The sequence below is a fragment of the Procambarus clarkii genome, chromosome 45 (genome assembly GCF_040958095.1).
Source record: "Procambarus clarkii isolate CNS0578487 chromosome 45, FALCON_Pclarkii_2.0, whole genome shotgun sequence".
Lineage (NCBI taxonomy): Eukaryota > Metazoa > Arthropoda > Malacostraca > Decapoda > Cambaridae > Procambarus > Procambarus clarkii.
Genome location: NC_091194.1, coordinates 634,429 through 646,925, shown reverse-complemented (window position 1 = coordinate 646,925; position 12,497 = coordinate 634,429). Strand labels below are relative to the sequence as shown.

Here is a 12,497-nt window from a genome sequence, read left to right as displayed (position 1 = left end):
AAATAGGACATTATTACATTTTATAACTGTACCTGATAGGCGTTTCCGTGGTACAGTGGTAACACACTCACCCCGCGTTTCCCCCAGTATTTTGGCCTGGGTTCGTATCCTGGCCGGGGAGGATTGACTGGGCGCCAATCCTCCTCTGCTCACCCCAGCAGTCACTGGGTACCTGGCTGTTAAAAAGAGTGTCGGGTTGTGTTCCAGGGGAACTAGTAGGCTAACGCTTACCATCAACTAACAGCAGTCACAGCTTGTCTGTTCCTCTACACAACTGTGTAAAAAAAAAATCTGATTTTTTGATACGTATATACGCTAGATACGTATGTATATACGATATACACACGTATCTAGCTATTACACGAGAAACGTTTCTGTTTAGTAATTATTTCCAAAGTTTGGAGTGCTGAGCTTTGTCGAGTGCTTCCGGTAGCATCACGGAACAAGGAGCTTCTCTGAGAGTCGCAATATGTAACAGTTCCCGCCACCAATAACTTAAATAGTGTCGTTAAGTTGCCAATTTTGAATGTATATTTCAAATAAGAAATGTCTAGTTCGTCAGCTAGAGACTATGAGACCAATACGTTGTTTAATGGCGTGTTTAGGCCAACAGCTCTATAGTTATCAAAGGAGGACACAGAAGCTGACCAGTTCTTTGGAATTTGAACAAGTAGAGAGGTGTTCATCACAGATCTCTTACTATATATATAGCACGGCAGCAACTGTTGAATGTTTCTCTGTGAATATTAACATTACATACATTATGGAGCCCAGAGCAGTCATCCATCACGTCCGTAATCATTTTTTTTAATGAATTTAACATTTTGATAACACCAAAAACACATAAAACTTCTTTCTTGTCAAGTTTTCGGCAACTTTTGATCTCACAATATTACCTTTATCTTTCTTATCCTCTTAATTGCTTGGTGATATTGAGCCTTAGTGTATCGTGTGATCTAGGGCAGCCAGCCATCTCTAGGGCACCACCACAGCCTTCGAAAGGTCATACCATAAAAGATATCTATTTTGGAATACTAGAATGTGATCATTCTACTATTCATCCGCAATTTGGTATAAGAGGGATACTTTTCCCCACCATAACTAAGACTGACTGGGCAAGATGCTAAAATACAACCGAGCCATTTATGTTGCATATTACAGTGAACATTCGTGCGTGCAACTGTACTAAGTTGGAATTTGAAAATAAAGTCCACCGGTAAGCAGGGACTTAAACTTATTTAGATCAGCAAGAGTAGCTTTCTAGATGAGATGTGTTCCAGGGATGATATCATCAACGGCAGCATCAACTTGTGAGCGAGGTGTATTGATGGTGACTCTGACAGGTTGTCACCATCACTGATAGTCTTATGCTCGTACAGGTCACCGGTTAGATCATCATCAATGATAAAATGATCAATATGAGACCTTTCTCTGCCATCCCATGAGAGAACACTGAAGTTAACATTAAGGTCACCTACCACCATGAGATTAGACATGATATAAATATATAACTTGAGAGACCTCACCTATCACCATTAGAGACCATTAGAGCGGTAGTGCGTCCTCATGAACCTCAACATTACACTGTCCATGACCTCACATGACCTCATTACATGACCTCAACATTACACTGTTATGTCACAGGAGAGCAGTACCACCACATGGTCTTCCACGGACCAGTCATTTACATCATAGGACCCATATACAAATGTTGACAAGGTTGTCATGCGCCTATCTGTTGACTACCATCTGTTGAGGGTTCAGAGGATCAACGTCCCCGTGGCCCGGTCTCTGACCTGGCCTCCTCCTGGTTAGTGGTCAGGTCAACCATGCTGGTGGACGCATGTGTCTCGCAGCCTGACGTATGAATCACAGTCTAATTGATCAGGTATCACTTAAATGTGTTTATCAAGTTCTCTCTTGAGCACTGTGAGAGGTCAGCCAGTTATGCCTCTTATGTGTTGCAGGATTTTTTTTTTTTTTTTTTTTTTTTGCAGGAGTGTTGAAGAGTGTTGGGACGGTGATGTTGATAGTGTTTCCCTCCCTGTTTCACCTCTGCTTTTCAACGGGGTTATTTTCTTAAGATTTTAGCCAGTGATCTTATAAATAACACACAAAGTATCTTTCTCAGATATAGATTTAGGGTTTGAACTGTTCACAATTGGTGTAATGAGACTAACACCTTTTACAATGTTTTCCTGTTTCATATTGGCTAGTCCTAGAGTACCTCTATTACGACAGTGCCCTCACCAGCTAGTCACACCAGCTGGTGTAGCCAGCTGGCTACACCAGCTGGCTACATACCAGCTGGCTACATACCAGCTGGCTACATACCAGCTGGCTACATACCAGCTGGCTACATACCAGCTGGCTACACCAGCTGGCTACATACCAGCTGGCTACACCAGCTGGCTACATACCAGCTGGCTACATACCAGCTGGCTACATACCAGCTGGCTACATACCAGCTGGCTACATACCAGCTGGCTACACCAGCTGGCTACATACCAGCTGGCTACATACCAGCTGGCTACATACCAGCTGGCTACATACCAGCTGGCTACATACCAGCTGGCTACATACCAGCTGGCTACATACCAGCTGGCTACACCAGCTGGCTACATACCAGCTGGCTACATACCAGCTGGCTACATACCAGCTGGCTACATACCAGCTGGCTACACCAGCTGGCTACATACCAGCTGGCTACATACCAGCTGGCTACATACCAGCTGGCTACATACCAGCTGGCTACATACCAGCTGGCTACACCAGCTGGCTACATACCAGCTGGCTACATACCAGCTGGCTACACCAGCTGGCTACATACCAGCTGGCTACATACCAGCTGGCTACATACCAGCTGGCTACATACCAGCTGGCTACACCAGCTGGCTACATACCAGCTGGCTACATACCAGCTGGCTACACCAGCTGGCTACACCAGCTGGCTACATACCAGCTGGCTACACCAGCTGGCTACATACCAGCTGGCCACACCAGCTGGCTACATACCAGCTGGCTACATACCAGCTGGCTACATACCAGCTGGCTACATACCAGCACAGCCTACTTCCACGTACTTATATATTAATGTTTTTAGTATCAGTCTATTTAAGAAATCTTCAGTTTTAGCAATCTATTCAATAATTTTTTTGATAAATCATTTCAAACAATCTTCATTTTTTAACCTCGATCTATTTCCATTCTGAAGACATTGTATTGAGACAACAGCGACTATATTGTCTCGACGCAACTAATATGCTTGTTAGAGTCGCAGGATGAACAACAATGACCTCATTAACCTTGTGGGTGTCTATGGGGGGATTACAACCTTGCTACAGTCACGAACACGCCTCACATATTTGGAATACTTACTCTAAACTTACTCTACTAAATACTACTAATACTTACTCTACTAATCCTAAGGTCCGGACTAGAGGCAGGTGTCTTCCACCACACTTTGAGACTGAACGAGAGGAGAGAGAGAGGGAGGAGAGAGGGAGGAGAGAGGGAGGAGAGAGAGAGAGAGAGAGAGAGAGAGAGAGAGAGAGAGAGAGAGAGAGAGAGAGAGAGAGAGAGAGAGAGAGAGAGAGAGAGAGAGAGAGAGAGAGAGCGAGGGAAACACAAACCTTCATAGACTACCACCCATACAGACCAGTAGTAACCAGACAACAGGGAACCAAACCAGGAGATCATTAAAGCAGCATCTTCCATCCCAGCCATTCATCTCCGGGACTCTAACATCTCTCTAACAATATCCAGAGGAAGAAAATACACACACACACAAAAAAGTCATCTGTTTGACCGGACGCCGGCGCGCTGTAGAGACAAATTAAGCTACGATCTTCCAATAGAGTTCCGATGTTAGTTACCTCCACAGGGATACCACTATCTTACCCACCTCAAATGTCACCAAACGAACCAATAATCTTTTTTTTTCTAATTGAGAGACGATCACCAAGACGACAAAGCGAGTGACCCACATCATTATATACGGATTTTTTTAGAGGTACGTAAAGAAGTACTTGTCGAGAGGAGAGATTATAAAAATGTGAGAAAGGAGAGGGGGGGGGGAGAAGGATGTGGAGGATTAGGAGGAGGAGGAGAAGAAATCAAGGGGGAAAAGGAAACTACTTAAAGGGAACTAACAAAGATGCATATACAATGACAGAGAGAGAGAGAGAGAGAGAGAGAGAGAGAGAGAGAGAGAGAGAGAGAGAGAGAGAGAGAGAGAGAGAGAGAGAGCTATAACCAGGTAGGGTATAAGAGACTCCTGGGCTAAGCTTCGAGCACTTTATATCTCGGACTCCATTCTAAATTAAGAGACTTTAAGAGACAAGCTTAAGAAAGAGTAGACTAGAAAGAGATAATTAAGAGACTAACCTCAAGAACGGACTCTTAAGAGTAATGTTTAATGAGTGGTGTGGTGGTCATCACTCATATAATTCTGAACAAGATAGAGAACAGTGGGAGCAGACTCATGGGCAGTGTTGACCTTCGTTGGTCAATACACCAGAGCCTTCAGCACCACAGACATCACTGTTATGTCCACGGCCAGTGTCCCCAAGGGTCATCACCTCGCCCAACTTGATGGACAACCATAAGTTGGCACCCACTACACAAGATGCTCAGCCATTACCACCCTCATGCTCACTATGCCTTTCTCAAAAATAACATTCCATTAGTGACCATTCATGCCTAGACTCGCATCTGAAACAGTCTATCGGTTAATCTATCATAGAATATCTGTCAGGTAGTCAGCTAACGAGTTTGTCTATCAGACAGTCTATCAGGTAAGGAGTGGGTTTGTCAGTCAGTCAGCCAGCTGGCACTGGGAGACTGGTAGCAGCACTTATCACCAGTGACTGTGCAAGCAATCACTGGTAATTGGGCAGAACTCGACGAAGGTTCTTATTGGTCAGCGATGTGGCTAAGGACCCCGAGCCTAGCCAATGGTAGCAGCCTCTACAACAGCATATAATATCTCCTTAAATATGACCATTAATACAGCATATCCTTAAACAAAGCCTTATACCCCTCTTCACAGCCTTATACCCGTGTATAAAAACTCCGCCCCCCCCCTACATCTTACCAATATCAACACTACATAATGAATGGAGACGTGTAACTGGGAAGCTCTTCAGTATGAGTGTGTGTTCCTCTTCCTCGTCCTTCCTCTTTAAGCTACCTTACTCACCCTTCTCATCTCATCCACATACACGACAATCCAAAACTACGACAGAATCCAAAATTTGACCCTATTGTTTAGTATGTAGTATGTATATATTGTGTAGTATGACCTTATTGTTTACCAGTAATTATCAAATGAACTAGACAATCTCCAGAGATCGTCTCAGAAATGGCTGCCAGACTTTAACCCTAACAAATGTAAGGTTATAAGGGCAGGAGTTGGAGCAAGAAGACATCAAATACGGTACAGGATGAAAGGAACAAAACTAGAAAAGGTCCAAAAATATGCAACAAGCATTGTTCCTGAAGTAAGGGGGACTGAGCTATGAAGAAAGACTGAGGGAACTGGACCTCACTACACTGGAGGAAAGGAGTAGAGAAGATATGATAACGATGTACAAAATATTAAGGACTGACAAATTAGATATTTAACCAATATTGAAATAAAGAGAAGAACGAGAGGACATAATTGGTGTTAGGAAACCCAGAAGTTTCTTAGTGTAAGAGTGGTGTATAAGTGGACCGTAGTGGACGAGGACTTTGTGGAAGCCAACTACATACACAGTTCTACATGTAAATATCACAAAAACCAGCCACAAGAGAATGTATTGAACAATGATGATCGAAAGGCGGGGCTTAAGAGCTGATACTGGACCCTACAAGCTCAAGTAGGCGCGTACACACACACATGCACCTGTTCCCAACTCTCAAGAGACAAACGTACACTTGGGTGTGTGTTTAAGACCACCAATGGTCCATATAGACACATCTAAGGTGACGTTACGCACACAGGTTACCTGCACAGGAGACAGTAGCAGTGCTCAACACCACCGTGCACACCATGTCTCAAGAGTCACATACCATTCCGTGCTAAGACAATCATAACAAAACACAAATTCTTGAAGGAATGAAGGTGAGATTGCTAGACAGTGAGTCATCCAGGTGTACACAGGACCACCCTTGTGGCTTCCGTTCACCTGTCAGCGAGGTCCACCACACATGGCAATCCCGCCCCTGCACTCTCATGCACACTCGGTTCTTCTCATGCACTTGTGTTTGTCGCCAACCTCACACACTCACCACACACTGAGCAGTAAGACCAGACTCAACATGTACAACGGTCGGCCTGGAACCTGTGCCTGGAAGCTGGACTCACACAGATCAGTCGGAGATGTGTATGGGCAAATTCAATACGAACCTGTTGTTTAAAAGGTGGGGCGTGGGAGCTAATGCTCAACCATTTTTAAGTTAGATCACTTATTTGTCCTAACTTACGCATGTTAAGATCAGGCATTTCTATTATAATTCCAAGTGAGCCATGGTCAGTAGAGTGAAGGGGCTTATTAAGTACCCATAATTCATGTAATATCGCGCCTTGAACAACAGGTGCCACAATTCTTGTCGTGGTTCGATTCCAACTGATGCTGAACATGGTCGAGACCCCTTAGCCTGTAAAGGGCAGCTGGGCAAAGAGTTCTGTCAAACAATTGGGTTGTAGGTTCTTTGAAACTATCAAGAGACCAAAGAGCAGCCAGTTTCCCCGGTTCAGCATTTCAGTATGACAGTCCAAAGAGGAATACTACATGGAGTTTCGCGGACAACTGAACATTCAACCACAGAGGGTGACTGCATTACTGTTACAATAACAAATTAAATTACCCCACATGTAACATTTTGTCTTATGTATGACCCTCTGTCCTGCGTGACAGTGAATACCAGCATTATCCTCACTTTAATAAGACTTAATCGAAGTCCTCAGATTAGGCAAAATTGTAATTAATTTTGTCAATAAAGATGTTAATAATAATAACAACATTTTCGTCTGCGGTACACTTCGTCTGCGGTACACTTCGTCTGCGGTACACTTCGTCTGCGGTACACTCACAGGGTATGAGAAGTTGCTACAGTGCAAAGTGAATTATTGAACACAACCACACATGGTAATTCAAGTGCTTCTACATGTTCAATTTGCAATTAGATCACATTACATATTTCCTGCAATATGTAATGCAATACAAAATAAATATTGAGGAGCAGGTCCAGTACATCATGGCAACAGGTCCAGTATATCATCAAGTGTTCCAGTATTCATATAGCATTTACAGAGTTCAGCATATCTCAACCCAGGTGGGTGAAAGTCAGTCAATATGGGACATTCTACAATATAATGTTCAAGGGAGTGCATGTTTTCGCTTTCACAAAGTTGACACATTGTGTATTAGATACTCTAGTTTTTAGAAGGCTGCCACAAACGTTTGCATTAGTATGACACACACAGACCAGAGACGTGAACATTATGACACACACAGACCAGAGACGTGAACATTATGACACACACAGACCAGAGACGTGAACATTATGACACACGCAGACCAGAGACGTGAACATTATGACACACACAGACCAGAGATGTGAACACTATGACACACGCAGACCAGAGACGTGAACATTATGACACACACAGACCAGAGATGTGAACACTATGACACACGCAGACCAGAGATGTGAACATTATGACACGCAGACCAGAGATGTGAACATTATGACACACACAGACCAGAGATGTGAACATTATGACACACGCAGACCAGAGATGTGAACATTATGACACACACAGACCAGAGATGTGAACATTATGACACACGCAGACCAGAGATGTGAACATTATGACACACGCAGACCAGAGATGTGAACATTATGACACACACAGACCAGAGACGTGAACATTATGACACACACAGACCAGAGATGTGAACATTATGACACACACAGACCAGAGATGTGAACATTATGACACACACAGAGCAGAGATGTGAACATTATGACACACACAGACCAGAGATGTGAACATTATGACACACACAGACCAGAGATGTGAACATTATGACACACACAGACCAGAGATGTGAACATTATGACACACACAGACCAGAGATGTGAACATTATGACACACACAGACCAGAGATGTGAACATTATGACACACACAGACCAGAGATGTGAACATTATGACACACACAGACCAGAGATGTGAACATTATGACACACACAGACCAGAGATGTGAACATTATGACACACACAGACCAGAGATGTGAACATTATGACACACACAGACCAGAGATGTGAACATTATGACACACACAGACCAGAGATGTGAACATTATGACACACACAGACCAGAGATGTGAACATTATGACACACACAGACCAGAGACGTGAACATTATGACACACACAGACCAGAGATGTGAACACTATGACACACACAGACCAGAGATGTGAACATTATGACACACACAGACCAGAGATGTGAACATTATGACACACAGACCAGAGATGTGAACATTATGACACACACAGACCAGAGACGTGAACATTATGACACACACAGACCAGAGACGTGAACATTATGACACACACAGACCAGAGACGTGAACATTATGACACACACAGACCAGAGATGTGAACATTATGACACACGCAGACCAGAGATGTGAACATTATGACACACACAGACCAGAGATGTGAACATTATGACACACGCAGACCAGAGATGTGAACATTATGACACACGCAGACCAGAGATGTGAACATTATGACACACACAGACCAGAGACGTGAACATTATGACACACACAGACCAGAGACGTGAACATTATGACACACACAGACCAGAGATGTGAACATTATGACACACGCAGACCAGAGATGTGAACATTATGACACACACAGACCAGAGACGTGAACATTCTAGTAAAAGCATTTACATAAGCATCAAGGAGTCTTCGGAAGTGAAGGAGGCAGCTCATATACCCATTCAAAAGGTTGTGTGAAATAAGATAAGATATTTAGAGTCCTGAGTGTATGGAGGGAAACTCACAAGTCACTATGTATAATGTCATTATAAGATCTTCATAACAATGATGCAATCCCAACATTCATTGTATTACACGAAGACAAAAGCTCGATCGAGTGCAACATAACCAGGAGGGAGGGAGAGGTTCTCCAGGGAGTACCATTAGTACCTGGGAGAAGAGAGGTACTCTAGGAGTACCATCAGTACCTGGGAGAAGAGAGGTACTCTAGGAGTACCATCAGTACCTGGGAGAAGAGAGGTACTCCAGGAGTACCAACAGTACCTGGGAGAAGAGAGGTACTCTAGGGGTACCATCAGTACCTGGGAGAAGAGAGGTACTCTAGGAGTACCATCAGTACCTGGGAGAAGAGAGGTACTCCAGGAGTACCAACAGTACCTGGGAGAAGAGAGGTACTCCAGGGAGTACCATCAGTACCTGGGAGAAGAGAGGTACTCTAGGAGTACCATCAGTACCTGGGAGAAGAGAGGTACTCCAGGGAGTACCATCAGTACCTGTGAGAAGAGAGGTACTCTAGGAGTACCATCAGTACCTGGGAGAAGAGAGGTACTCTAGGAGTACCATCAGTACCTGGGAGAAGAGAGGTACTCCAGGAGTACCAACAGTACCTGGGAGAAGAGAGGTACTCCAGGGAGTACCATCAGTACCTGGGAGAGGTACTCTAGGAGTACCATCAGTACCTGGGAGAAGAGAGGTACTCCAGGGAGTACCATCAGTACCTGGGAGAAGAGAGGTACTCCAGGAGTACATCAGTACCTGGGAGAAGAGAGGTACTCCAGGGAGTACCATCAGTACCTGGGACAAGAGAGGTACTCCAGGGAGTACCATCAGTACCTGGGAGAAGAGAGGTACTCCAGGAGTAAGATGGAAGCTGATAAAGAAGGAGGAGGGGAGATGAAGATGAGATCAAGGAGGAGGAGGAGGAGGAGGAGGAGGAGGAGGCAGGCTTGCAGGGGTGAGCACTGGCAAGCGTGCACCAGCAATTGCAAACACACCCGTAAATGTGTGGGGCTGGACGCACCTGTAGGGGATCACAAGCCTTAAGGCCCCACGGCGGAAGGCTGACAATGGTTCACTCCCGTCCCTAGATGGCGCTGGCGGCCCTTACTGCAAGGGATTACCATCCGTGTGCACTCACAGCACAAGGGTCACAATCCCGTGCAAGTATACTCAGACGGCGATGAAAGCCATTACTACAAGGAATTATCGCTCTTCCGCCGCAAGGGTTTAAGGGTCATTACTACGTGGCATGTGTAAGAGGCAGCTAGACGGGGAAGAAACAACCTTGTGGCCCCGAGGCATAAGGAGGAGTGTGGCGCGGACTGCGGCCAGACAAGTTGCTGCAGCCACCACATTATGCTCTCCTCCAGCAGCAGCGACCCAAGCCACTCCGGGGCCTCCTCCCTCGCCGCCACTATCACCCCCTACAGTAAGGTCTCTTCCAGCGTGGCACCGAGGCGCCGGGTTGCAGCCCTACGGCGGCGCTGGAGTGTAGACGTGGGGGTAAAAACCCGTCTCGCGGACGGGGTGTCCCACTGCCTCCCGGTCGATGACTTAACCTCCACCCTTGCAATATTCAAATCCCCCCTCCCCCCCTCCCACTAAACGTCTAGGTCCGCCCTGGGTGCCACAGTCACCCGACTCGCCGACCCTTCTGGCACCCAGGTTCGTACCTCCTGCGGCACCCTCTTCTTCACGCTACACACACCTATATATATTTCATTCACCCGCCGATCTACCAGCTTCTGATGGGCGGCGGTTCGAGGCTCCGTTGGCCGGGTGAATGAAGTGTAGAGGACGTGCAGGACACATGATAACGACATGCAAGATACCTAAAGGAACAGTAGAGCGGACATGACTAACTTGCCAAATCGATACTAAGTTTTTTCGTAAATATGATAGGAAAACCAGAGTGAAAAAGAATACTGCACTGAACTATTGAGTGTCGAAAGGCGGGGCTTAAGCTTAGATGCTCGACTCGGCAAGCCCACCTAGGTCAGTACAGTTAGGTAAATACACACCACAACACACACACCCACACATACAAACGCTCTCAATTCCCCCCCCCCCCCCCACACACACACACACTGTGGAAATTGCACTCCACGTCGCTGGAAGACAGAAGAGGTCGGGGAGACATGATCACCATATACAAAATTCTTAAAGGAATTGACAGGGTACACAAGGATGGATTATTTAACACGGGTGGTACTCCACAAGGGAACACAGGTGGGAGCCGAGTTCCCAAATAAGCCACAAAGACATTAGAAATAACATTTTCAGTGTCATCAATAAATGTATTGCATTAGGCAGTGATGTGGTGGAGGCAGACTCCATACACAGTTTCAAATGTAGATATGATAGAGCTCAACAGGCTCAGGAACCTGTACACCAGTAGATTGACAGTTAAGAGGCGGGACCAAAGAGCCGAAGCTCAACCCCTACAAGCACTACTAGGTGAGTAAACACACACACACACACACACACACACACACACACACACAACAACAAATTGGCAGTTAATACAATAATCAGGAGACTTCAACCACAGAAATATTGATTGGGAGAGGAAAGAACCACATGGGGTTGCAGCAACATGGGGAACTAAACTATTGGACGTGGCAACAAGAAATATTTTAAGGCAGCATGTCAAGGGAGCCACAAGAATGCGAGGTAATGACGAACCAGCGAGACTTGACCTGGTATTCACTTTGAACTATTCATACATAAAGGAACTCCAACTTGGAACCCCCTGGGAAAGAGTGATCACAGTGTACTGATGTTTGAGTCTCTGGTAGAAGTAGGGTTAACTTACTCAAGGAAAGGACCAGAAAACAAAAGGCTGGCATACTGAAAGGGAAACTACGAGGAGATAAGAAAATAATTAATAGAATTTTCTATTAGGTAAACCTAGCTCAGAGGAAAGACCGTACAAGATATGATGGACCACATCACGCAGAAGTATCAGGAGGCAGCAGACAAGTTCGTCCAAGTCCAGAAGGAAAAACACGAAACGCAAATGAGGAACCTCCATGATTTGTAACACCCATGACCCTCCCTAGAGTTCACACCCAGGGAAGCCTTCTCCAAGAGGTCAGCCCAGATGACCTCTGGATTATCTTGTATGTTGATTAAAAAATCCTGGCTTAGTCTTAGTCAGCTAGTTTCAAGTATGTAATATTTCATGATTCTCTTGTCACACATTGTAATGGAATTAGACCCTAGAATCTTATGTGTAAACATCCATGGATCTCCCCCTTTTAGCCAGGTCAGAGGTCAGTCACACACGTAATTAATAATTCCTCTCTTGAAGAGTGTATGGTGAATGTCACACAAGCTTAATGGAAAAATTCTTGAGTGTTTGTGCACGTGTGGCCCGACCTCTTGCATCTTCGGTGTAGGTAGCAACAGCAAATCTCCCCCACCCCCT

General features: G+C 45.2%; 1 long non-coding RNA gene across 1 annotated transcript in view; it reads left to right on the top strand.

The window, feature by feature from the left end:
- Positions 1–12,189, top strand: part of LOC138350435 (uncharacterized) — a 63,145-nt gene extending 50,956 nt beyond the window's left edge. The window contains exon 2 of the long non-coding RNA XR_011222076.1: positions 11,972–12,189. This is a non-coding gene — a long non-coding RNA (uncharacterized lncRNA). The remainder of the gene's footprint in view (positions 1–11,971) is intronic.
- The last annotated feature ends 308 nt before the right edge of the window (positions 12,190–12,497 follow it).